Source organism: Mustelus asterias, chromosome 5 (genome assembly GCF_964213995.1).
Source record: "Mustelus asterias chromosome 5, sMusAst1.hap1.1, whole genome shotgun sequence".
Classification (NCBI taxonomy): domain Eukaryota; kingdom Metazoa; phylum Chordata; class Chondrichthyes; order Carcharhiniformes; family Triakidae; genus Mustelus; species Mustelus asterias.
In genome coordinates this window covers 123,404,783-123,432,299 of record NC_135805.1, presented here as the reverse complement: position 1 = coordinate 123,432,299, position 27,517 = coordinate 123,404,783, and the positions used below count along the sequence as shown (strand labels likewise).

At 44.0% G+C, this 27,517-nt stretch overlaps 1 protein-coding gene across 1 annotated transcript in view; it reads left to right on the top strand.

Annotated features, from left to right (window-relative positions):
- The window catches only part of hmgcll1 (3-hydroxymethyl-3-methylglutaryl-CoA lyase like 1), a 171,667-nt gene that overhangs the window by 90,109 nt on the left and 54,041 nt on the right, over positions 1-27,517 (top strand). The gene's annotated exons all lie outside the window — the stretch shown is intronic.

The window sequence follows — 27,517 nt, the reverse complement described above, 5'->3', positions numbered from 1 at the left end:
ACAAATTTGGCTTGATGATCGAAGATAGAGGATTGTTTTTCAAACTGGAAGTCTGTGACCAGCGATGTGCCTCAGAGATCGGTGTTGGGTCCACTGTTATTTATCATTTCTATTAATGATTTGGATGGGAATTTAGGAGGCATGGTTAGTAAGTTTGTAGATGACACCACGATTGGTGGCATAGTGGACAGTGAAGAAGGTTAACTAGGATTGCAACGGGATCTTGATCAATTGGGCCAGTGGGCTGATGAATGGCAGATGGAGTTTAATTTAGATAATTTAGATTTGTTGCTTTGGAGAAAGGCAGAGGTGTGACTGGTGACAGGACTTTTGGGGTAAGATTTAATTTAAAGTACTTTTTCGCGGGTGTTATTTATTTATTTAATTATTTTTAAATTTTGGCGCGGAACCAGCAGTGGCCGCGGGGTTTTGAGTTTTTTTTAGTGCATGGGAGGTTTAAAAGGCAGGCCCCACTATCTAACGGGCAGCGTTGGGAGTGGGCAGCGGAGTGAGAGGGAGCTGAGTGAGAACTGAGCGGCTTTGGTTCATCGGGCTTAGGCAGAAAGGGCGAGCAGGGGTGAGTTTCTTTTTTTTAAATTTATAATTTACTTTTCTCTGTGTACCTTGGAAGAAAGGGTGAAATATGAGTGTAAAGCCAGTGTGTTGCTCGCAGTGCAGTATGTGGGAGGTCCTGGAGGCACCTGGCCTCCCGGACATCCACATCTGTGAGGGGTGTGTCGAGCTGTGGTTCCTGAGGGCCCGTGTTAGGGAGCTGGAACTGCAGCTTGACGATCTTAGGCGGGTGAGGGAGAATGAGGAGGTGATAGACAAGAGCTATCATCAGGTGGTCACACCAGGGCCACGGGAGGAGGCCAAGTGGGTGACAGCCAGGAAGGGTAAAACACGGGTGATTGAGAGCACCCCGGTGGAAGTGCCCCTACATAACAAGTACTCCTGTCTGAGTACTGTTGGGGGGGACAGCCCATCTGGGGAAAGCAGCAGTGGCCGTGTCTCCGGGGTGGAGTCCGGCCCTGTAACTCAGAGGGCTAAGGAAAGGAGGAGGAAGGCGGTATTAATCGGGGACTCGACTGTCAGGGGGACGGACAGGCGATTTTGCGGAGGCAGGCGGGAGTCTCGCATGGTGGTCTGCCTCCCTGGGGCTGGGATCCAGGATGTCGCTGGGCGAGTCCCAGAAATCCTGAGGTGGGAGGGAGAGGAGCCGGAGGTAGCGGTACATATTGGTACCGCTGATGTGGGTAAGAAGGGGGAAGGGAACATGAAAAAAGAGTATAGGGAATTAGGGAGACAGCTGAGAAGGAGGAAAGCAAAGGTAGTAATCTCGGGATTGCTGCCTGTGCCACGGGAAGGTGAGGAAAGGAATGGAGTGAGGTGGAGGATGAATGTGTGGCTGAGGGAATGGTGCAGGGGGCAGGGATTCAGGTTCCTGGACCATTGGGACCTCTTTAGGGGCAGGTGTGACCTGTATACTAAAAACGGGTGGCACTTGAATCCCAGGGGGACCAATATCCTGGCAGGAAGGTTGGCTAAGGCTACTGGGGAGAGTGTAAACGAGATAGGTTGGGGGGAGGGGATCAAAGTGACGTGACTGAGAGTGAGGAAGGTAGCTCACAAACAGAGAAGGGTTATAGGCAGTGCAAGAGGGCAGGTGGACTGGGAACAGAGAAGGGGAGAGTTCAGACCATAGGATTGAGATGTGTCTACTCTAATGCCAGGAGTATAGTGAATAAACAACTAGCTAAAGGAGGAGAGGGCTTGGGAGATGTTAGTAGCGCTTCAACAAACCGGGTCCAGATAAAGGCGGGCATAAAGACACTTTGCCTGAATGCACGAAGCATTCGAAACAAAGTAAATGAGTTGATGGCACAAATCCATACAAATGAATATGATCTAGTGTCCATCACAGAAACGTGGTTGCAGGGTGACCGGGACTGGGAACTGAATATACAGGGTTATCAGGCATTTAGGAAGGATAGACAGGTAGAAAAAGGAGGTGGGGTTGCTTTGTTAATAAAGGATAATATCAGGACGGTAGTGAGAGACGACATAGGCTCTAAGGAGCAAAACGTGGAATCGTTGTGGGTGGAGATAAGGAATAGTAGGGGGAGAAAGACACTGGTAGGCGTGGTCTATAGGCCCCCAAATAATAACTTAGAGGTGGGGAGGGCTATAAACAAGCAAATAATGGATGCGTGCAAAAGTGGAACGGCAATAATCATGGGGGATTTTAACCTACATATTGATTGGTCGACTCAAATTGGACGTGGAGGGCTTGAGGAAGAGTTTTTGGAATGCTGTCGGGATTGTTTCATTGAACAGTATGTTACAGAACCTACGAGAGAGCGAGCTATCTTGGATCTGGTTCTGTGCAATGAGACAGGTAGGATTAAGGATCTTCTTGTGAAGGATCCTCTTGGGATGAGTGATCATAATATGGTGGAATTTCTGATACAGATGGAGGGTGAGAAAGTAGGGTCCCAAACCAGTGTCCTCTGCTTGAACAGAGGGGAGTACGATAGGATGAGGGTGGAATTGGCTAATGTAGACTGGGCGAGCAGACTGGTAGGTAGGACAGCTGAGGAACAGTGGAGGATTTTTAAGGAGATTTTTTAAAGTACTCAGCAAAAATATATTCCGGTGATAAAGAAGGACTGTAAGAAAAAGGATAACCGGACGTGGATAACGAAGGAAATAAAGGAGAGTATTAAAATAAAATCAGATGCGTACAGAGTGGCCAAAAATAGTGGAGAATTAGTGGATTGGGAAAGCTTTAAAGAAAAACAAAGAACGACTAAGAAAGCGATTAAGAAAGGAAAGATAGATTATGAAACTAAACTAGCTCAAAATATAAAAAATGATAGTAAAAGTTTTTACAAGTATATAAAAAGGAATAGAGTGGCTAGAGTGAATGTTGGACCCTTGGAAGATGAGAGGGGGGATTTAATAGTGGAAAACGAGGAAATGGCTGAGACTTTAAATAAGTTCTTTGTGTCGGTCTTCACGGTGGAAGACACAAATAGTTTGCCGAATATTAGAGATCGAGAGTTGGTGGGAGGGGAGGTCCTTAATACAATTACTGTTACTAAGGAGGTGGTGCTTGGTAGACTAATAGGACTGAAGGTAGACAAGTCCCCGGGCCCGGATGGAATGAATCCCAGGGTACTGAAAGAAATGGCTGAGGTAATAGCAGATGCGTTAGTAGTAATTTATCAAAATTCGCTGGACTCTGGGGTAGTGGCGGCTGACTGGAATACAGCTACTGTTACACCGCTGTTTAAAAAAGGAAGTAGACAAAAGGCGGGTAACTACAGGCCGGTTAGCTTAACGTCCGTAGTTGGGAAGATGCGAGAGTCCATTATTAAAGAGGAAATAACAGAGCACCTGAATAAGAATGGTTTGATCAAGCAGACGCAGCATGGATTCATGAAGGGAAAGTCGTGTTTGACGAATCTACTGGACTTTTATGAAAATGTCACTAGTGCGGTTGACAGAGGGGAACCGGTGGATGTGGTGTTTTTAGATTTCCAGAAGGCGTTCGATAAGGTGCCTCACAAAAGGTTGCTGCAGAAGATTGGGGTACACGGAGTTAGGGGTAAGGTGTTGGCGTGGATTGGGGATTGGCTATCTAACAGGAAGCAGAGAGTTGGGATAAATGGGTGCTTTTCTGGTTGGCAGTTGGTGATCAGTGGCGTGCCGCATGGATCTGTGCTGGGGCCTCAATTGTTTACCATTTACATAGATGATCTGGAGGAGGGGACTGAATGTAGGGTATTCAAGTTTGCTGATGACACAAAGGTGAGTGGGAAAGCGAATTGCGTGGAGGACGTGGAAAGTCTGCAGAGAGATTTGGATAGGCTGAGCGAGTGGGCGAGGATCTGGCAGATGGAATATAACGTTAGCAAATGTGAGGTTATCCACTTTGGAAGAAATAATAGTAAATTGGAATATTATTTAAATGGAGAAAAATTACATCGTGCGACTGTGCAGAGGGACCTGGGGGTCCTTGTGCATGAATCGCAAAAACTCAGTCTGCAGGTGCAGCAGGTGATCAAGAAGGCGAATGGAATGTTGGCCTTTATCGCGAGGGGGATAGAATATAAAAGCAGGGAGGTCTTGCTGCAACTGTACAAGGCACTGGTGAGGCCGCAACTGGAGTACTGTGTGCAGTTTTGGTCCCCTTACTTGCGAAAGGATATATTGGCCTTGGAGGGAGTGCAGAGAAGGTTCACCAGGTTGATACTGGAGATGAGGGGTGTAGCTTATGAGGAGAGATTAAACAGATTGGGTCTGTACTCGTTGGAGTTTAGAAGGATGAGGGGTGATCTTATAGAGACATATAAGATAATGAAGGAGCTGGATAGGGTAGAGGTGGAGAGATTCTTTCCACTTAGAAGGGAACCCAGAACTAGAGGGCACAGCCTCAAAATAAGGGGGGGCCGGTTCAGAACAGAGTCGAGGGGGAACTTCTTCTCTCAGAGGGTAGTGAATCTCTGGAATTCTCTGCCCATTGAAGTGGTGGAGGCTTCCTCGTTGAATATGTTTAAATCACGGGTAGATAGTTTTCTGATCGATAAGGGAATTAGGGGTTATGGGGAGCAGGCGGGTGAGTGGAACTGATTCGCTTCAGATCAGCCATGATCTTGTTGAATGGCGGGGCAGGCTCAAAGGGCCAGATGGCCTACTCCTGCTCCTATTTCTTATGTTCTTATGTTCTTAAATGTGAGGTGATGCATTTTGGTGGACCAAACCAGGGAAGCAGTTACTCAGTTAATGCTAGGGTGTTGGGGAGTGTTATAGAACAAAGCGATCTCGGGGTACAGGTTCATAGTTCCTTGAAAATGGAGTGACAGGTGGTCACAGTGGTGAAGAAGGCATTCGGCATGCTTGGTTTCGAAGGGTAGTGGTCGAAGGGTCTTTAGTCGAAGGGTCGGTAGTGGTCAAAGGGTCTTTTTCCAGCTGGAGGTCTGTGACCAGTGGTGTTCCGCAGGGCTCTGTACTGGGACCTCTGCTATTTGTGATATATATAAATGATTTGGAAGAAGGTGTAACTGGTGTAATCAGCAAGTTTGCGGATGACACGAAGATGGCTGGACTTGGTGATAGCGAAGAGCATTGTCAGGCAATATAGCAGGATATAGATAGGCTGGAAAATTGGGCGGAGAGGTGGCAGATGGAGTTTAATCCGGATAAATGTGAAGTGATGCATTTTGGAAGAAATAATGTAGGGAGGAGTTATACAATAAATGACAGAGTCATCAGGCGTATAGAAACACAGAGGGACCTAGGTGTGCAAGTCCACAAATCCTTGAAGGTGGCAACACAGGTGGAGAAGGTGGTGAAGAAGGCATATGGTATGCTTGCCTTTATAGGACGGGGTATAGAGTATAAAAGCTGGAGTCTGATGGTGCAGCTGTATAGAACGCTGGTTAGGCCACATTTGGAGTACTGCATCCAGTTCTGGTCGCAGCACTACCAGAAGGACGTGGAGGCGTTAGAGAGATGCAGAGAAGGTTTACCAGGATGTTACCTGGTATGGAGGGTCTTAGCTATGAGGAGAGATTGGGTAAACTGGGGTTGTTCTCCCTGGAAAGACGGAGAGTGAGGGGAGATCTAATAGAGGTGTACAAGATTATGAAGGGGATAGATAGGGTGAACAGTGGGAAGCTTTTTCCCAGATCAGAAGTGACGTTCACGAGGGGTCACGGGCTCAAGGTGAGAGGGGCGAAGTATAACTCAGATATTAGAGGGATGTTTTTTACACAGAGGGTGGTGGGGGCCTGGAATGCGCTGCCAAGTAGGGTGGTGGAGGCAGGCACGCTGACATCGTTTAAGACTTACCTGGATAGTCACATGAGCAGCCTGGGAATGGAGGGATACAAACGATTGGTCTGGTTGGACCAAGGAGCGGCACAGGCTTGGAGGGCCGAAAGGCCTGTTTCCTGTGCTGTACTGTTCTTTGTTCTTTGTTCTTCGTTCCTTGGTCAGAACATTGAATACAGGAGTGGGGATATCGTGTTGAAGTTGTACAAGACATTGGTAAGGCCACACTTGGAATACTGTGTACAGTTCTGGTCACCCTATTCTTGAAAGGATATTATTAAACTAGAAAGAGTACAGAAAGATTTACTAGGATGTTACGGGACTTGCTAGTGTGGGTTATAAGGAGAGGCTGGATAGACTGGGACTTTTTTCTCTGGAGCATAGAAGGCTTAGGAGGTGAACTTATAGAGGTCTATAAAATAATGAGGGGCATAGATTAGCTAGATAGCCAATATCTTTTCTCAAAGGTAGGGGAGTCTAAAACTAGGGGGCATAGGTTTAAGGTGAGTAAGTCCTGCCCTGGTTCGGTCTACCTCGCAGTTACCTAAATTAAACTCCATCTGCTATTCATCAGGACTTACTCAGTTCATGGTAGGGTGTTGGGGAGAGTTATAGAACAAAGAGATCTAGGGGTACAAGTTCATTAGCACCATGAATGTTGAGTCACAGGTAGACAGAGTGATGAACAAGACATTCGGCATGCTTGGTTTCATTGGTCAGAACATTGATTACAGGAGTTGGGACGTCTTGTTGAAGTTGTACAAGACTTTGGTAAGGCCATACTTGGAATACTGTGTACAGTTCTGGTCACCCTATTATAGAAAATATATTATTAAACTAGAAAGAGTGCAGAAAAGATTTACTAGGATGCTACTGGATTTGAGTTATAAGGGGAGGCTGGATAGACAGTGACTCTTTTCCCTGAAGTGTAGGTGACTTAGGGGTGATCTTATAGAGGTCTATAAGATAATGAGGGGCATAGATCAGTTCGATCAGTTAGATAGTCAACATCTTTTTCCAAGGATAGGGGAGTCTAAAACTAGAGGGCATAGGTTTAAGGTGAAAGGGGAGAGATACTAAAGTGTCCAGAGGGGTAATTGTTTCACACAGAGGGTGGTGAGTGTCTGGAACAAGCTGCCAGAGGTAGTAGTGCTACAATTTTGTCTTTTAGACAGTTACATGGGTAGGATGGCTTTAGAGGGATGTGAGCCAAATGCGAGCAATTGAGACTAACTTAGTGGTTAAAAAAAGAATGGCATGGACATGCTGGGCCGAAGGGCCTATTTCCATGCTATAAATCTCTATGATCTATGATCTATGGTCTCTTGGTTCTCTGAAGATAAATTGAAGTTGAAAGTCTCTGGGTTTTCTCCTAAAGTTGTGGCTGAGCTTCTGTGGAGATGAATTCTTCAGGTGAGGACAAATTAGCCCTTCTCTCACTGCCAGGATGACTTTTTATTAGGCAGGGTTCCTTTCTTCTTGATGGTGGTTGATCTCTCTTGTGTCCTCTGAGTCTTTAGACTGACCTGCCTCAGCTATCCTTGGAGTAATAGAATATGTTAACTCAAAGTCAAGGTTGATCATGTGATCACAGAATCAATACTCCTATTATCCATATAGTTGATACAATGTTAGAATCCACTGCTTTATAATGGAAGATGAATGGTGGCTGTTCACACCTGTTCAGGACAAACTGGTTTCCTCATACCCTCCTTTGTTAAGTTTCAAGTTTGCAGACACAGAGTCAGTACTTGAGTTATTCTAAATCCCAAAGAATATGAACTATAAATTCCATAGGTTGCCTTGCATTTTGAATGTCTTTTCTAGGGACGGTCTTCCACCAAGTATATTTACATTTTAATGACTTTCCAGAGACATAAGTTAGTTCTTGTCTGAGCAGAAATCACAAAAAGTCACCTGGCCTTCTGGTCTCCAATTTGGGTCCAGGTAAAGTGTCCATATGCCATGCTGTTTTATTAAAAAGTAAAGATGCCATTATCTCCACAAGTTCATAGGGTGGTATGGTGGCACAGTAGTTAGCACTGCGGCCTCTCAGAGCCAGAGCTCCGGGTTCGATTCTGGCCTTGGCTGGTGACAGTGTGGGTTTCCTTCGGGTGCTGTGGTTTCCTTCCACATGTGCAGATTAGGTGTATTGGCTATGTTAAATTGCCCCTTAGTTTCCAAAGAAGTGCAGGTTAGGTGGATTGGCCATGCTAAATTGCCCCTTGATGTCTAAAGATGTGTAGGTTAGGTGGAATAGCCATGCTAAATTGTCCCTTAGTATCCAAAAATGTGCAGATTAGGTGGATTGGCCATGCTAAATTGCCCCTTAGTGTCCAAAGATGTTTAGGTTAGATGGATTAGCCATGGTAAATGCATAGGGGTGGGACTGGGTAAGATGCTATTTGGAGAGTCAGTGATGAGCCAAATGGCCTCCTTCTGCATTGGGATTCAAAGGATATCACATATCTCAGCAGTTGAAAATGTCACTGTCCTCAGCCAGTGAACGGAGAAGAACTCCGTGTTCCTGAAGATGCATTGTCTCTGCGTTTGACTCAGAAAGCACCAGTTCAGAAACACCATGGTGTTCAGAAACACCACATGGGCTTCAGAGGCTGGGTTAGAAGAGGCATTACCAGGTGATTTACCAGGAGCAAGTGCGCAGGAGCTGGGGCAGAGGGATAGGAAGCCACAGCTCACAAGAATGATATCCCTAGTCATTCTGTGGTTTGTATCCTGGCAATCTGATTGGAATAAAGGGGACACGAAAGACTGGTGAAGGATGAAAGAGTCATGGCTACTGTCTGGATAGTGGGCACAGACCTGTATGATGCATTTGTTGCCTCCGGTCGCAAGCTAGCTGCACATAAAGAAAGTGGCATTAGTTTCAGCTGATCATTTGAAAGCACACGTGTGTGAAGCTTATGGCACCTTGAAACCTGGAGAAGTCTGCCATGGGGATGAATCACAGTGCATGCTCTGTTTCGGTCTGACAATGGGGAAGGAATTGTGAGATCCTTTAATGTAGATCAGCCTAGTGACTTTGCCGATACATTGGTGAACTGCAAACTGAGATGTTGCTAATGCCACCTACTTGAGCCTGAAAAAGCCTGTGATATAAAAGTTACAGCCCTAACGAGCTTCATTCATGGTTACAGGGGAGTTAGGAATATTTCCTTTATTGTTGAAGAGACAATGTTGTGTTTTTGTGTTCACTCTTTATTGAATGTTTATGTTAGTGTCCAGTGTTGTACTTACCACTCTGTGGAACATGACTGAACTTGCAGGTTCAGCTGGCCCTCTCTTCTCTGCATCATAAAAGACATTGTCCCATTCATGCTCAATGGGGATAATTGAAATATTGTAGACCAATTCAAAGGCCTATATGGACTCTACCAGGTAACATCCGGAAATGGACCCACATTTGAACATTACTGACACCGCCCTTCAGGACCCTAATTTTCTTTCCTTGACTGACTATCCCCAACACCCATCACACCCAGGATGCCAGGCCCTGCCCTTGTCTCTTCCTCCAGGCTCCAATCCCACCATCCAACCTTTCCTGGATCCTCCTTCACTTCCTCCAAGCCCTCAATCCCACCATTTGGCCTTATCTGGATCGTTCTTCTCCTCCTCCATGCACCCCCCATCTTCATTCCACAGCTGCCCCCTGACAAATCCAAACCCTAATCCTCAGCCTCCTTGCAAGCAGTCATTCTCCTGCTCCCCTCCTTTGTGCCAAAGTTCAACAAAAAAAACTGCTTCCTCAAATACAACTACACAAAACCGACTGGTGCACACCACCTTTAAACAAATGTGAACCAAATGCCATAAGATTTTTGTGTGCTGCTGACTTCATTTTGAAGGTGGAATGTCATTTGAAAATGTTTTATGCTGATGAATATTCATGAAATGCAAATATCTTACAAGTACAAACCTGCCACAGGATGGCATGAAACCCAATCTGCCCAAACTCACCGTTGACTTTGCAACGCGTCTCCCCATCAGGAAATCAAAACTTTGGCTAATTCAGTCAGGACACCACAATTCACTCCTGCACACCACAATTCCCACTCTTGTGGGCTCCATAAAATACCCCCATTATTTCCCAGTAAAGTAGAAGTGTTCCATGAAGATTCTCTGTTAATTCAGCAGCCATCTCTTCCTCCTCAGCCTCCCCTGTTCTGTTTAGTCTTCCATGCTGCACCCCCTCAATTTCTGTTCACAAGGGCATCTCGATGAGATGGTCCACAGGAAAACTTTCCAGCGTGATACTGACAAAGCAGAAAAGCTAGTAAGCAATATGTGGTCCATTTATAATAGCTGTAATGAGGGTTCTGACTGAGATCAGCAGGTGACAAAGGAAGTACCGGGATAATGGAGATTGGAAAATGGGCCCTGCAAGAAGCTTAGGATCCTAACGTACAAAACTTTTATGTACAGTTTTAGTGCAGTGTACGCACGGTTTCCGCCAACATAGTAGGTGACAAATTCACCATATTGACAACAGTAAGACTTCTTAAAACGGGCAAAATATGGCTAAGTTGTTGGGACATAGACATCAAAAATCAGTTCCATTGGCATTAACATCTCGATTGTTAAAAAAGAGCAAAACCTGTGACTCAGCTCAAGCAATCCCACAGGAGATCTGCTAGTACTGGTATTAATGTATAAGAAATTAGACTTACATATTTCACAATGGTTCAATGCCACTGATTGTTTATTCATTCCTTAAATTGCCACTTCATGGTAGGCCAATAGTTTACCACCTGTCAAACAAATGTTTGGGTGCCAGGTTTTTATGCAGCTGATATTAGTCTCAAGCTTACTGTGCAGCTAGATATGTTCATACATATCCAGACTGATACCTTGTTCAAAGTTGTTCTTGAGGGTCAGGCCCAGTATGACACACACCAAACGTGATGGTTGGCAGTTAGAACAAAATGTGCGGTCAATTGTTTAAATGACAGCTTGTTGTACATGCACACAGAATTGCTCACTAAGGAATGATGCAGGGTGATTTGTGAGGATTTCATTAGAAGCATACCTGTTAGCTGATCAGCATAGCATTGAGCTAGAGCTGTTACTCCACTCAGTCAAATGCTGCCTTACTATCAAAGGCAGTAACTCTTAATCACTTCTTGAATTCAGATCTTTAGTCCTTGTTTGGACTAAAGTGGTAATGAGGTCTGGAGCTGGGCAGTCCTGGCAGAACCCAAAGTAAGCAGTTAATAATCAGCCAGAGTTTCCCTTGCGCATATTTGATGTGATGTCATGAGATTTCATGCCACTGTGCCACTCCCTCTGGTGGGTCTGTCCTGCCAGTGGAACAAGACAGCCACAGGCATGTTGCTGTAGGAGTCTGGCACATGAGCTGTAAGAGACAATTCTGTGGGACTGCTCTCCCAATATTGGTACAAGTCAGATGTTAGTAGGAAAGACTCCGTCGGATCATTTATTGGCTGGGTATGCCATTGTCGTGTCTGGTGCCTGGGTAGATGCCAGGTGATCTTTGCCTTTATTCTTATTGTAATTTTATGTAATGGTTTTGATACAAATGAGTAGGTTGCTAGGCCACTTCAGAGGTTCATGAAGAGTTAAGAGCTGTGGGTCTGGAGTCACAAGTAGATCAGAACAAATAAGGATGGCAGATTTCCTTTCTTAATTGATATTTGTGAACTAGATGGGTTTTTGTGACCACTTGATGGTTTTATGGTCACTATTACTGAGGCTAACTTTTGATTCCAAGAATCAAACAATAGCATTTTTAAAATCATATTTTTTGTCTGGAACTGGCCCAGTTATAATTGTTCTTTCATTGGGAAAAGGATACAAAAGTCTGAGGTCACGTACCAATCGACTCAAGAACAGCTTCTTCCCTGCTGCCATCAGACTTTTGAATGGACCTACCTCATATTAAGTTGATCTTTCTCTACATCCTATCGATAACTGTAACTTTCTATTCTGCACCCTCTCCTTTCCTTTTCTATGAACAGTATGCTTTGTCTGTGTAGCACGCAAGAAACAATACTGTATACTAATACATGTGACAATAATAAATCAAATCAAATAATTGCATTTCTAAATATGTCACTTGGTAAAATGAGCTTCTTAAACTATTAAGGCCCTAATACATGAAGTTCAATGTATTGGACTGGAGCTTTATTAGATGCAAATTGAGGAGAATATTACTATTTTTGGGGAAACACCTGTTTTTAATCCCTTTAAATAATCCATGAATGTGTATTTGAAGAGTCTTGAATAGAAGAGTACAGGAAGCATTAAAATATTTCTTCCAGAAAGAATAGGCCTTGTAATGAACTCGTGGCTTAAATTGCCATTTTATTTGTGAGGCTTTTGTGTCTCTTTCACAGCTTCTCTTCCTCAAGATGTGAAACAGTGATTTTCATCAGATGTGAAAGATTGAGACAATGATTCACCTATTCAGTGTCTGTGAACATAACAGCTCAATGTCACTCGCACGGCATTCAAGTTCGGGGTAAAATAGACCCTTAAGGGCTTCTGCTTTATCTGTCTGTAAACTGTTGAACTGTGTGATGAGCCTCTGCCAGACTGTCAGAAAAGGATCCTTTCATTATTGCTGTAGAACAGAAACACATGATAATAAGATATGAGAAAGAGAATTCAACACTGAAAGCTTTTGGCTCAGTTGAATAGCAGACCAAACCTCCAGGCAGATTATACGTTTTTGTGATACGATGGTATAAATGACATAGGATTTAAGTGAGTTTGCAAAGGAGTGACTATGAAGGGTTCACTGTGTAAAGTATTAATGGATGTGAAAATGTAACAGTCTCGACCTTCCCTGATCCCAGGCAACCCATCCACAGGATGATTGGTGTTGTGAGAACCTGGAAGTTGCACAAAGGCTTTTAAGTTCCACATAATCAATATCATTCACTGCGCTCATAGAGGGATTCTGCCCCATTGGAAATTTGAGGATTCAAATGTTGCATCAATCATACTGCAGTAACACAACTGAAATCAACGTATAGCACCACACAAGGTCCACCTAATCATCCTAACCACTACTATTACTGGCATTACCCCGATTTGATTCCAAAAAATGGTTTAAATCTGTTGCTTATTCAATTATCAGTGTTAACAGTGGAGCAAAAAAAATCCAAAGCCATTATATAAAATGGCTCTTGTTTAAATACTTTCCTAACATTCATTGCCCAGCCACACCATTTTACTCTGAAATACAAGCCAGAATAGAAACAGTGCTAGCAGATGTCCTATCTCAGTTTTCATCAAGTTGTCATTAGTAGAAATCTGAAATAAAATATCCAGGTATAAAGATCCATCACCTGGTGAACATCATCAAAACGGAGTCAAATTTGAGATGAGACCAGCAAAGGTGAAGGGCTACAGATACTCCCTCAGCAAATGATCCCGGGATAGTCTGATAAGATCCAGCAAACGCAGTAAGCAGTATTTTTGATTTTTTTGAATTGATTTGGTTTACTATTGCCACATGTATTAGGATACAGTGAAAAGTATTCTTTCTTGCGCGCTATATGACAAAGCACACTATTCATAGAGTACATAGAGGAGAAGGAAAGGAGAGGGTGCAGAATATAGTGTTACAGTCACAGATAGGGTGTAGAGAAAGATCAACTTAATATAAAGTAGGTCCATTCAAAAGTCTGATGGCAGCAGGGAAGAAGCTGTTCTTGAGTTGGTTGGTACGTGATCTCAGACTTTTGTATCTTTTTCCCAACAGAAAAAGAAAGTATGTCCAGGATACATGATTATGCTGGTTGCTTTTCCGAGGCAGCGGGAAGTGTAGGCGGAGTCAATGGATGGGAAGTTGGTTTGCGTGATGGACTGGGCTATGTTCACAATTCTTTGTAGTTTCCTGCAGTCTTGGTCAGAGCAGGAGCCATACCAAGTTGTGATACATCTAGAAAGGTTGCTTTCTATGATGCATCTGTAAAAATTGATGAGAGTGGTAGCGGGCATGCCAAATTTCCTTAGCCTCTTGAGAAAGTAGAGTAAAGTTGGTGGGCTTTCTTAACTATAGCCAGTGGTGTGCCTCAGGGATCAGTGCTGGGTCCACTGTTATTTGTCATTTATATTAATAATTTGGATGAGAATATAGGAGGCATGGTTAGTAAGTTTGCAGATGACACGAAGATTGGTGGCATAGTGGACAGTGAAGAAAGTTATCTCCAATTGCAATGGGATCTTGATCAATTGGGCCAGTGAGCTGATGAATGGCAGATGGAATTTAAGTTAGACAAATGCAAGATGATGAATTTTGGTAGATTGAACCAGGGCAGCACCTACTCAGTTAATGGTAGGGCGTTGGGGAGAGTTACAGAACAAAGAGATCAAGGGGTACATGTTCATAGCTCCTTGAAAGTGGAGTCACAGCTGGACAGAGTGGTGAAGAAGGCATTCGGCATGCTTGGTATCATCGGTCAGAACATTGAATACAGGAGTTGGAATGTCTTGTTGAAGTTGTACAAGATATTAGTAAGGCTACACTTGGAATACTGTGTGCAATTCTGGTCACCCTATTATAGAAAGGGTATTATTAAACTAGAAAGAGTGCAGAAAAGATTTACTAGGATGCTACCAGGACTTGATGGATTGAGTTATAAGGAGAGGCAGGATAGACTGGGACTTTTTTCTTTGGAGCGTAGGAGGCTGAGGGGTGACCTTATAGAGGTCTATAAAATAATGAGGGGCACAGATCAGCTAGATAGTCAATCTCTTTTCCCAAAGGTAGGGGTGTCTAAAACTAGTGGGCATAGGTTTAAGGTGAGAGGGGAGAGATACAGAAGTGTCCAGAGGGGCAATTCTTTCACACAGAGGGTGGTGAGTATCTGGAACAAGCTGCCAGAGGTAGTAGTAGAGGCGGGTACAATTTTGTCTTTTAAAAAGCCTTTAGATAGTTACATGGGTACGATGGGTATAGGAGGATATGGGCCAAATGCGGGCAATTGGGATTAGCTTCAGGGTTTAAAAAAAAGGGCGGCATGGACAAGTTGGGCTAAAGGGCCTGTTTCCATGCTGTAAATCTCTATGACTCTATAGCGTCGGCTAGTGGAAAAGAAAGTTAATGATGGGAATGGTTATATTCATTTAGAGGTATTTATTTTAAAGGAAGAGCAATGTTACATTGTAATATTATTTGTTAAGAAATAGGAACTGATTGCAGTGATATGCAGAGTAACAAAGTATCATCTGTCCACCAACCACATGGAAATCAACAAGAATGCACTTACTCGCTCGGATTTTCAATTCCTGTTCATGATAGGTGGGATCGATGACGGAAGGGGAAAATATTGTAAAAATGGCAAGTCACATTTCATGTCTGCGTGAAACATGACACAATTGTCCCCTCCCCTGTCAATGATGGGCCGCATTTCCTGATGGAACATCATTATAATAAATTTACATGTCATTATCATGTCCATACGTCAGACCCTACACCCCAATCAAAACATCCATTTACGGTAGCATGACAGCAGAATAGCATGAGCCATGACTGGTCTCCAAAGACGCACACATGATGAGCAGACCTTCCAGGGGAGCTCAGGTGAGCGCAGTGCTCAGTGAAAGAGGGTCATGCCCAGGCACTACCCAGGCAACACCCCCCAGCACCCGAGGCTGGGAACTATCATGGCAACAGCTGGTCACTGCCCAAGCATTACCCACCCGACATTGACCTATGCCAATATCAGAGAAAATCCCTACCAATGAAACACTTTAAGTCTAAAGTGTAATTATTTCTAACTTACGGGAACCAGAAGACATAACAGCATCATTTTGATTGGACCCAACTTGGGAGTTCATAGTATTGTGAAATAAGTTATCTTAAATTCCTAACTTTATCACATGAATGCAACATGCATCATTTGACATACAACACAACATATAGAAAGCAACAGAATAGAAGATCTATCACCAACACAGTGAACTCCCTTTTAAAGTCTAATAGATATTTGAGGAATCATAGAATCCCTATGGTGCAAAAGAGGCCATTCAGCCCATTGAGTCTGCACTGACTGTCTGACGAGGCCCTCTCCCCCACCCTATCCCTGTAACCCCACACATTTACCATGGCTAATCCATCTAACCTACACAACTTGGGACGCTGAGGGGTAATTTAGCATGGCCAATCCACCTAACCTGCACATCTTTGGACTGTGGAAGGAAACTGGAGCAACCAGAGGAAACCCACGCTGACACGGGGAAAACATGCAAATTCCATACAGACTGTTACCCAAGGCTGGAATCGAACCCGAGTTCCTGGAGCTGTGAGGCAGCAGTGTTAACTACTGTACGACCGCGCCACCCATTTGGATTATAGGAATTTGCTGGATGAAAATCGAAGAGAGAGAATCCTATTTAACATAGCTTAGTTTTTGAAGGCTATTAAAACAATACAAAGAGTATTATTAGGCATTAATCAGTCTTCATTAGCATATTGTTACCTACTTCTCACAAAATAGGGTGTGCAAATGTGGGGACAGTCAATATTCATATCCAAAGTGCTGCTAATTCCCTGGGTACATGCACCATGGAGAGAATTTCTACATGAATATAGCTGCAAGGCAAAACAGGAAAAGGCTGCTTCCTCGTGTTTACCTGCAGATCATTGTTAGATGGCATGAGAATGCCCTCTATGGGTCTGAAAGACACCCCACAAGTAATTGGAGTATATCAACAGACATGGGAAGTAGTTTCCTAGATATATTCTAGTAGCGTACGCCTGATTCATTTCACCAAGCACATGGACTCTCCAGAGATGCACTGTGATTCTGAAATCATGAGGCAATTGATGAAAAAGATGATTTTTCATGAATATGAATTGCTGAATAAGTATTCATTTCAATGCACAATGTGATTGGTTTGTGTAGTTCATATCAGGTGACCACTGACATGAAACCAAAGGTTCTCAGTGGTACTGACTGTAATAGAGTGGCATTAAATTACTCTGATATCTGCTCCCATTGACAATAATGGTTAGTTGTGGCTTAGAAATGGTCCCACCTTCATGCAGGCATGCTGCAATGCTACCTATGGGGATAGAACATAGAACATAGAACAGTACAGCACAGAACAGGCCCTTCGGCCCACAATGTTGTGCCGAGCTTTATCTGAAACCAAGATCAAGCTATCCCACTCCCTATCATCCTGGTGTGCTCCATGTGCCTATCCAATAACCGCTTAAATGTTCCTAAAGTGTCTGACTCCACTATCACTGCAGGCAGTCCATTCCACACCCCAACCACTCTCTGCGTAAAGAACCTACCTCTGATATCCTTCCTATATCTCCCACCATGAACCCTATAGTTATGCCCCCTTGTAATAGCTCCATCCACCCGCGGAAATAGTCTTTGAACGTTCACTCTATCGATCCCCTTCATCATTTTATAAACCTCTATTAAGTCTCCCCTCAGCCTCCTCCGCTCCAGAGAGAACAGCCCTAGCTCCCTCAACCTTTCCTCATAAGACCTACCCTCCAAACCAGGCAGCATCCTGGTAAATCTCCTCTGCACTCTTTCCAGCGCTTCCACATCCTTCTTATAGTGAGGTGACCAGAACTGCACACAATATTCCAAATGTGGTCTCACCAAGGTCCTGTACAGTTGCAGCATAACCCCACGGCTCTTAAACTCCAACCCCCTGTTAATAAAAGCTAACACACTATAGGCCTTCTTCACAGCTCTGTCCACTTGAGTGGCAACCTTTAGAGATCTGTGGATATGAACCCCAAGATCTCTCTGTTCCTCCACAGTCTTCAGAACCCTACCTTTGACCCTGTAATCCACATTTAAATTAGTCCTACCAAAATGAATCACCTCACATTTATCAGGGTTAAACTCCATTTGCCATTTTTCAGCCCAGCTTTGCATCCTATCTATGTCTCTTTGCAGCCTACAACAGCCCTCCACCTCATCCACTACTCCACCAATCTTGGTGTCATCAGCAAATTTACTGATCCACCCTTCAGCCCCCTCCTCTAAGTCATTAATAAAAATCACAAAGAGCAGAGGACCAAGCACTGATCCCTGCGGCACTCCGCTAGCAACCTGCCTCCAATCCGAAAATTTTCCGTCCACCACCACCCTCTGTCTTCGATCAGACAGCCAGTTACCTATCCAATCGGCCAACTTTCCCTCTATCCCACACCTCCTCACTTTCATCATAAGCCGACCATGGGGGACCTTATCAAACGCCTTACTAAAATCCATGTATATGACATCAACTGCCCTACCTTCATCAACACACTTAGTTACCTCCTCAAAAAATTCTATCAAATTTGTGAGGCACGACTTGCCCTTCACGAATCCGTGCTGACTATCCTGGATTAATCCGCATCTTTCTAAATGGTCGTAAATCCCATCCCTAAGGACCTTTTCCATCAATTTACCAACCACCGAAGTAAGACTAACCGGTCTATAATTACCAGGGTCATTTCTATTCCCTTTCTTAAACAGAGGAACAACATTCGCCAGTTGGATAGTTGGTTGCTTGGTGCTATCTTACTTAAATAGATGAATTCATGACACAGCCAGAGATGAATGGGTTTAATCTGATTGTCTTTACTGAGACAGAATGACTGAGGCTGGGAAATATTTAACTAAGACAGGTGGAAATATTTAACTAAGACAGATACTGAAAACCCAGGATTTTGGATTTCCTAGGTTTTCAGTATCTTGTCTGCATCATTTCCAGGGTTCAAAAATCAATTTCTCGTCCACTAGAACAAATAGTTGTTAATGCGGGTAACTTGGGTAACTCACAGTCACATAGGATTGTGTATGCAAATGTGTCTTTTGGTTGCTAGGAAAAAGGGAATGTTTGTTTAATTTTTATATGAAAAGGGGGGTATTGGGGTTTTGGAAATGCAATCTTATACTACCTGACTTACTGACTTGCTATAGTCATGTGACTCTGCCATGAGGCAAACACTGCAGGCACCCATTTCCAACAGTTCAATAAAGACTCTCACTAAGTACACACTGAAGAAGTACAGCTGTTCTTATACATAAAATAGACATCATGCTTCAGGTGTAAGGTCAAATGAGAATGCATCTGCTTGTTTCAGTCATTCAGATAGATATTGATACCTTTAATCAAAGAAGAACTAGGACTTCTCTCACGAACCAAAAGCTGATTAACTGGTTGGTCAACTCAACATTGGTGATAGTATGTTGCTTGTTGTAAAATGGCTGCCACCTTTACCTCGTTCATTACATTATGCAGAATCATAGAATCTTGTAGCATAGCAGAAGGTCATTCAGTCAACATGCCTGTGCCAGTTATTTAGAAAACTATCCAATCAGCCTCAGTACTGCTCTGGTCGCTTAGCTCTGCAAATTTCACCTTCTTGAATATACATCCAGCTCAGTTACAATTGAATCTGCTTTCACTTTCCTGTATTCCAGATCATAGACGGGTGATGGAGAAGGGGAGAGCTCAGAACAAAGGTTTGAGATGTGTCTATTTTAACGCCAGGAATGTAGTGAATAAAGTGGATGAGCTTAGAGTGTGGATCGATGCTTGGAAGTGTGATGTGGTGGCCATTATGGAGACTTGGGGACAGGGACAGGACTGGATACTTCAGGTGCCGGGTTTCAGATGTTTCAGAAAGGACAGAGAGGGAGGCAAAAGGGGTGGGGGGAGTGACACTGCTGATCAGGGATAGTGTCACAGCTGTAGAGAAGGTGGAAGCCGTGGAGGGATTGTCTACGGAGTCTCTGTGGGTGGAAGTTCGGAGTGGGAAGGGGTCGATAACTTTGCTGGTTGTTTTCTACAGGCCGCCCAATAGTAACAGGGATGTTGAGGAGCAGATAGGGAAACAGATCCTGGAAAGATGTAGTAATGATGTAGAGATGCCGGCGTTGGACTGGGGTGAACACAGTAAGAAGTCTCACAACACCAGGTTAAAGTCCAACAGGTTTATTTGGTAGCAAATACCATAAGCTTTCGGAGCGCTGCTCCTTCGTCAGATGGAGTGGAAATGTGCTCTCAAACAGTGCACAGAGACACAAAATCAAGTTACAGAATACTGATTAGAATGCGAATCCCTAAAGCCAGCCAGGTCTTAAAGGTACAGACAATGTGGGTGGAGGGAGCATTAAACACAGGTTAAAGAGATGTGTATTGTCCCCAGACAGAACAGCTAGTGAGATTCTGCAAACCCAGGAGGCAAGCTGTGGGGGTTACTGATAATGTGACATAAATCCAACATCCCGGTTTAGGCCGTCCTCATGTGTGCGGAACTTGGCTATCAGTTTCTGCTCAGCGACTCTGTGCTGTCGTGTGTCGTGAAGGCCGCCTTGGAGAACACTTACCTGAAGATCCTGAATGGATCTTCAGGTAAGCGTTCTCCAAGGCGGCCTTCATGACACACGACAGCGCAGAGTCGCTGAGCAGAAACTGATAGCCAAGTTCCGCACACATGAGGACGGCCTAAACCGGGATGTTGGATTTATGTCACATTATCAGTAACCCCCACAGCTTGCCTCCTGGGCTTGCAGAATCTCACTAGCTGTTCTGTCTGGGGACAATACACATCTCTTTAACCTGTGTTTAATGCTCCCTCCACCCACATTGTCTGTACCTTTAAGACCTGACTGGCTTTAGGGATTCGCATCCTAATCAGTATTCTGTAACTTGATTTTGTGTCTCTGTGCACTGTTTGAGAGCACATTTCCACTCCATCTGACGAAGGAGCAGCGCTCTGAAAGCTTATGGTATTTGCTACCAAATAAACCTGTTGGACTTTAACCTGGTGTTGTGAGACTTCTTACTGAGATGTAGTAATAACATCTGATGGGAGACTTTAATTTCCCAAACATCGATTGGAATATCCCTAGGGTAAGGGGTTTGGATGGGGAGGAGTTTGTTAGGTGTGTTCAAGAGGGTTTCCTGACACAGCATGTGGATAAGCCTACAAGAGGAGAGGCTGTACTCGATCTGGTACTGGCTAATGAGCCTGGACAGGTGTCGGATCTCTCAGTGGGGAACATCTTGGGGATAGTGATCATAACTCTATCTCCTTTACGTTAGCATTGGAAAGAGATAGGATCAGGCAAGCTAGGAAAGTGTTTATCTGGAGTAAGGGGAAATATGAAGCCATTCGGCAGGAGATTAGAGGCGTAAATTGGAAGGAGGTATTCTTGAGGAAAAGTACCGAAGTAAGGTGGCAGATTTTCAAGGAATGTTTGTCTGGAGTTCTGCATGACAACGTTCCGATGAGACAGGGAAGTTTTGGTAGGTTACGGGAACCGTGGTGCACGAAAGCTGCGCTGAACCTAGTCAAAAAGAAAAGGAAAGCGTACATAAGGTTCAGAGAGCTAGGCGATGATAGGGATCTAGATGAGTATACGGCTTGTAGGAAGGGATTTAAGAAAGAAATTAGGAGAGCCAGAAGGGGTCACGAGAAGGCCTTGGCAGGTAAGATTAAGGAGAACCCTAAGGCATTTTATAAATATGTGAAGAGTAGAAGCATGAGATGTGAAGGAATAGGACCTATAATAGGTGAAGGTGAGAAAGTCTGTACAGAACCGGAAGAAATAGCAGAGGTGCTTAATGAATATTTTGCCTCGGTATTCACGGTGGAAAAAGACCTGGGTGGTTGTACTACAGGATTGAGGTGGACTGAAAAGATTGAGTATGTGGACATTACGAAAGAGGATGTGTTGGAAATTTTGAACAGCATCAAGATAGATAAGTCGCCGGGACCGGATGGGATGTACCCCAGGTTACTGTGGGAGGCGAGGGAAGAGACTGCAGAGCCTCTGGCAATGATCTTTGCATCGTTGATGGAGATGAGAGAGGTTCCAGAGGATTGGAGGATTGCGGATGTGGTTCCTATATTCAAGAAAGGGAATAGGGATAGCCCAGGAAATTACCGACCGGTGAGTCTAACCTCAGTGGTTGGTAAGTTGATGGAGAAGATCCTGAGGGACAGGATTTATGAACATTTAGAGAAGTTTAGTATGCTCAAAAGTAGTCAGCACGGTTTTGTCAAAGGCAAATCGTGCCTTACGAGCCTGGTGGAGTTCTTTGAAAATATGACTAAACACACTGACGAAGGAAAAGTGGTAGATGTGGTTTAGATGGACTTCAGCAAGGCGTTCGATAAGGTCCCCCATGCAAGACTTCTCGAGAAAGTGAGAGGGCATGAGATCCAAGGGGCTGTTGCCTTGTGGATCCAGAACTGGCTTGCCTGCAGAAGGCAGAGAGTGGTTGTAGATGGGTATTTTTCTGAATGGAGGTCGGTCACCAGTGGTGTGCCCCAGGGATCTGTTCTGGGACCCTTGCTGTTTGTCATTTTCATAAATGACCTGGATGAGGAAGTGGAGGGATGGGTTGGTAAGTTTGTCGACGACACGAAGGTTGGTGGTGTTGTGGATAGGTTGGAGGGATGTCAGAAGCTGCAGCGTGACATAGATTGGATGCAAGACTGGGGGTGGAGAAGTGGCAGATGGACTTCAACCCGGATAAATGTGTAGTGGTCCATTTTGGCAGGTCAAATGGGATGAAGGAGTATAATATCAAGGGTAAGACTCTTAGTAGTGTAGAGGATCAGAAGGACCTTGGGGTCCGGGTCCATAGAACTCTTAAATCCGCCTCGCAGGTAGAGGAGGTGGTTAAGAAGGCGTATGGTGTGCTGGCCTTCATCAATCGAGGGATTGAGTTTAGGAGTTGGGAGATAATGATGCAGCTTTATAAGACCCTCGTCAGACCCCACTTGGAGTATGTGCTCAGTTCTGGTTGCCTCATTACAGGAGGGATGTGGAAATGATTGAAAGGGTGCAGAGAAGATTTACAAGGATGTTGCCTAGATTGGTTGGCATGCCTTATGAGGATAGGTTGAGGGAGCTCGGTCTTTTCTCCTTGGAGAGATGAAGGATGAGAGGTGACCTGATAGAGGTGTACAAGATGTTGAGAGGTATAGATCGGGTGGATTCTCGGAGGCTTTTTCCCAGGGCTGAAATGGCTGCTACGAGAGGACACAGGTTTAAGGTGCTGGGGAGTAGGTACAGAGGAGATGTCAGGGGGTAAGTTTTTCACTCGGAGGGTGGTGGGTGACTGGAATCGGCTGCCGTCAGTGGGGGTGGAGGCAAACTCGATAAGGTCTTTTAAGAGACTTCTGGATGAGTACATGGGACTTAATAGGATTGAGGGTTATAGGTAAGCCTATATATAAGCCTAGGTAGGTAGGGACATGACCGGGCGCAACTTGTGGGCCGAAGGGCCTGTTTGTGCTGTATTTTTTCTATGTTCTATAACAACTCTTATTTCTCCTCATCTCCACTCAGTTTCCTTTGCTAGACTATTTCTATTGGTTGCTATTCCATCTGCCAGTGGAAACAGACACTCATGTTCACTTACCAATACCCTTCATAAATTTAAGCTGTCCTATTAAATCTTCCCTTAATCCTCTCTGCTCTAAGGAAAACTTCTCTAGGTTTTCCATAACATGGACTAAAGAGCTGAATTCCAGAGATGAGGTGAGAGTGACATCAAGGAAGCATTTGACTTAATGTGGCATCAAAGTAACAAGACTGATTGAGGTCAATGGAAGTTAGGGGGGAAAATTCTCCATTGGTTGGAGTCATATCTGGCAGAAAGGAAGATGGTTGTGATTTTCAGAGACAAACCATCCCAGTCCTAAGGCATCACTTCAGGAGTCCCTCATAGTGTCATAGGCCCAAACATCTTCAGCTGCTCCATCAATGACTCCCTCCCATCATAAGATCCGAAGTGGGGATGTTCGCTGATGACTGCACAGGATGTTTGCTGATGACTGCATAATGTTTAGCACTGTTCACAACTCCTCAGGTATTGAAACAGTCCATGTCCAAATGCAGCTTGGACAAGTAACATTCATGCCAAACAAGCGAGAGGCATTGACCATCTCCAACAGGAAAGAATCTCACCACCTCCCCATAACATTCAATGGCATTAGCATTGCTGAAACATCCTGGAACTCCCTCCCCAACTGCATTTTCTTCTTATTCTCTATTTCTTGATTTATAAAGACAAAAAATATGGTTTCTCTTTTACTAGCCTTATTAACTTACCCTGTCAACTTCAAAGATTTGTGTTTATAAATCCCTAAATTCTTTCTGTTCCTTTTGAGATTCTCCAATTAGTTTATCCTTATTCTTCCTTAAAAAAGAATCACTTCTCAGTATTAAATTTAATCTGCCATTTGTCTACACATTTCACCATTCTGTCTATATTCGCCTCCAGTCTGATACTATCCTCCTTATCATTTACTACTTTTCCAAATTTTGTGTTAACTGCTAACTTTAATATCTTTCCCTATATTCCCAAGTTCAAGTTACTAATTGGCATAATACTCTGAATTACATCCAGAAATATTGATTTTTAATGAGGCCTGTGAGGTTTTTTAAAATGGGTTCTTCAATCAAAGATGGCTGAAGGTGTAAAGTCAGTTCCTGGCTGAATTACTGGTGGATGATAATCTGAGAGACATCGGGACCGCACCTCTGTTTCCAGACAAAGACTTCTAAAGCATGCAGAAACTAATTGCCATCTCCAGTGGAGGCAATAAGGGAAAGTGGACGATGAGTATCATCTCAGCAAGAAGTATCCTGCGTGTAATGTCCCAGATTGGGGGTGGGGTGCAGTGTGTGTATGTGTTTGTGCGTGTGTGTGTGTTAATGCGGGACATATCAGAGTATGTGTGACACAGCAGAGGAAGGTCAGCCAGCAGCAGCACACCTGCAAAATTATTTGCAGGTATCTCTCTCTCTCTCTGTGGAAGTATAACAGCTGCAAAGGAAACTAAGCAGTTTTTCAGCCAACCTACAGAGCACTAGGATCCCGAAAACTGACTATTCGCCACTGAAGTCAGCATTGCTGGAACCCCGAATTGCAATGTTTGCAACACTCAGTCAACTACTCCTCACGAGTCAAGGACTGTTCCATATACTTTTTTTAAAAACTTACTTTGGACTCAACTCTCATTTCCAACCTCTATGAATGTGATTCATTATTTTCTTGTGTTTGGTAGTTAATCGACTCACTTTTTTCACTCAAGAAAGCCTGTTTAAATTAGGTGCTTTTAGATTAATCTTGTTACAATGAACAGATGGTGGTGAATAAAGAAAGGGAGCCAATTAAACCCTCTTCATGCAGAGCATAACTAACTGGGGTTACTCCAGCCAGAGGGTAAAAAATTGGACACTTGTCCAGGATTTCAACAAATTGTAAGTTCATGCAAGATAGTTCTCACAGAGGGAACGGAGGGTAACAAATTGAGGAATCTCATCCACATTTACAGATTTGGGGAACCCTCACCTGGGGATTGGTCATCACATAATTATATATCAAAAATAACAGTGCTGCTGTATATATTCCTCAATCTGAAGAACAACCATTAATCATTATTCTTTGCTTTCTGTTCGATGGTCAACTTAATATCCACACTGCCATTGTCCCTTTGGACTTGAATTGTTTTAATTGGTATATTTTGTGGCTTGGAAAATCAACATCAACGTAACAGCAGTCACACTATCCTCATCAAACCTCTGTTATTTAATTGAAGAGCTCAATCAAGTCTCAATCTCTTTAACAGCTCCATGCTGGTTCATTAACCAATGTTTATCCAAGCAACGATTCATTTTGTCCCGAATTTTTCAAATTTTCCCATTGCCCAGATTTAGGCTGACGACCTTGTAGTTACTTGGTTTACCCCTCTCCCCTTTTTTGAAGAGGGGTAAATTTGTATTTGCAACCCTCCTGTCCTCTGCTTTGCCACTGGAAGTCTTTTTTCTTCCTAAGTTTCAGATTGATCAGAGAATCAGTCTGCACAGTTCACTGTTGATGGTTTAATACTGCTATAATACAGCAGAGTTCCTAATTGTTAAATGTCGTTTAGGCATAAAATATTCTATTCTGCATGTCACAGTATATGGAGAAATGGAAAAGTCTATTCTTCTCGGTCCTATCAGTGATGGCACGCTGATTCTGTCAATTTTTGCCATATGTATATGCTTAATTTTTATTACTTTTCTTTTGCGACATATGTTTAGACAAACATTTCCCGGCATAGTGATAAACTTGTCAGAGGCTACAGAAGGATATAGATAGGCTGGAAATTTGGGCAAGGAAATGGCAGATGGAGTTCAATCCTGATAAATGCGAAGTGATGCATTTTGGTGGGAATAATGTAGGGAGGAGCTACACGATAAATGGAAGAACCATAAAGGGTGTAGAGACGCAGAGGGACCTGGGTGTGCAAGTCCACAGATCATTGAAGGTGACGTCACAGGTGGAGAAGGTGGTGAAGAAGGCATATGGCATGCTTGCCTTTATAGGACGGGGCATAGAGTATAAAAGTTGGGGTCTGATGTTGCAGATGTATAGAACGTTGGTTCGGCCGCATTTGGAATACTGCGTCCAGTTCTGGTCGCCACACTACCAGAAGGACGTGGAGGCTTTGGAGAGAGTACAGAGGAGGTTTACCAGGATGTTGCCTGGTATGGAGGGGCTTGGTTATGAGGAGAGATTGGGGAAACTGGGGTTGTTCTCCTTGGAAAGACGGAGGATGAGGGGAGACTTAATAGAGGTGTATAAAATTATGAAAGGCATAGATAGGGTGAACGGTGGGAAGCTTTTCCCCGGGTCGGTGGTGACGTTCACGAGGGGTCATAGGTTCAAGGTGAAGGGGGGGAGGTTTAACACAGATATCAGAAGGACATATTTCACACAGAGGGTCGTGGGGGCCTGGAATGTGTTGCCGGGCAAGGTGGTGGAGGCGGACACACTGGGAACGTTTAAGACTTATCTAGACAGCTATATGAACGGAGTGGGAATGGAGGGATACAAAAGAGTGGTCTAGTTTGGACCAGGGAGCGGCGCGGGCTAATTGTTCCTGGTTTCTCGTTTCAAGGCTTCATTCTACGATCATCTTGCTGGTGCCAGTACAGAGTGAGACTGCGGATAGTTGGGAACCTGTCTCGGGGGCAGGGAATTCATATGGTGTTCGTGGAAGTGGAAATGACTAGGGTTGGGAAGCATTTTCCGATGGGGGCCATTGTGATCTCCTGGACTCGTTTCGATCGCCTCAGGGGGTCGGAGAGGAATTTCCCAGATTTTTTTTTTCCCCATATTGGCCCTGGGGTTTTTCACTCTGGGTTTTCGCCTCTCCCTGGAGATCACATGGTCTGGAATGGGGGGGTGGGGGTAAGTTAATAGGTTGTAATGAACAAAGCATCATAGCTGTGAGGGACAGCTCGGTGGATAGGATATTGGTATGTAGATAGGCTGGAAAATTGGGCGGGGATCCTGGATTCAGGATTCAATCCTGGACCGGGGAGCGGCGCGGGCTTGGAGGGCCGAAGGGCCTGTTCCTGTGCTGTATTGTTCTTTGTTCTTTGTTCTTTGCTGTAATACAAATCAAATTTAATTCTGTTAACTTGCCTTCAATATAGCAAGGGATGAGCTCTTTAAATGGTACTCTTTAAATGGCTGCAAGATAAATGATAACACACTTGAACATTCAAATGATGCTATATGAGAGAGCCTGATTTTTGGTATGACATGCATTGAAAACAAAGCTTTGCAAAATAACTGCTTTCTAATTTAGCCCTTATACTACTCAATTCCTGTCCCACTTCCAATAGTGCCTGTATAGAAAGGGTTGTGTAAA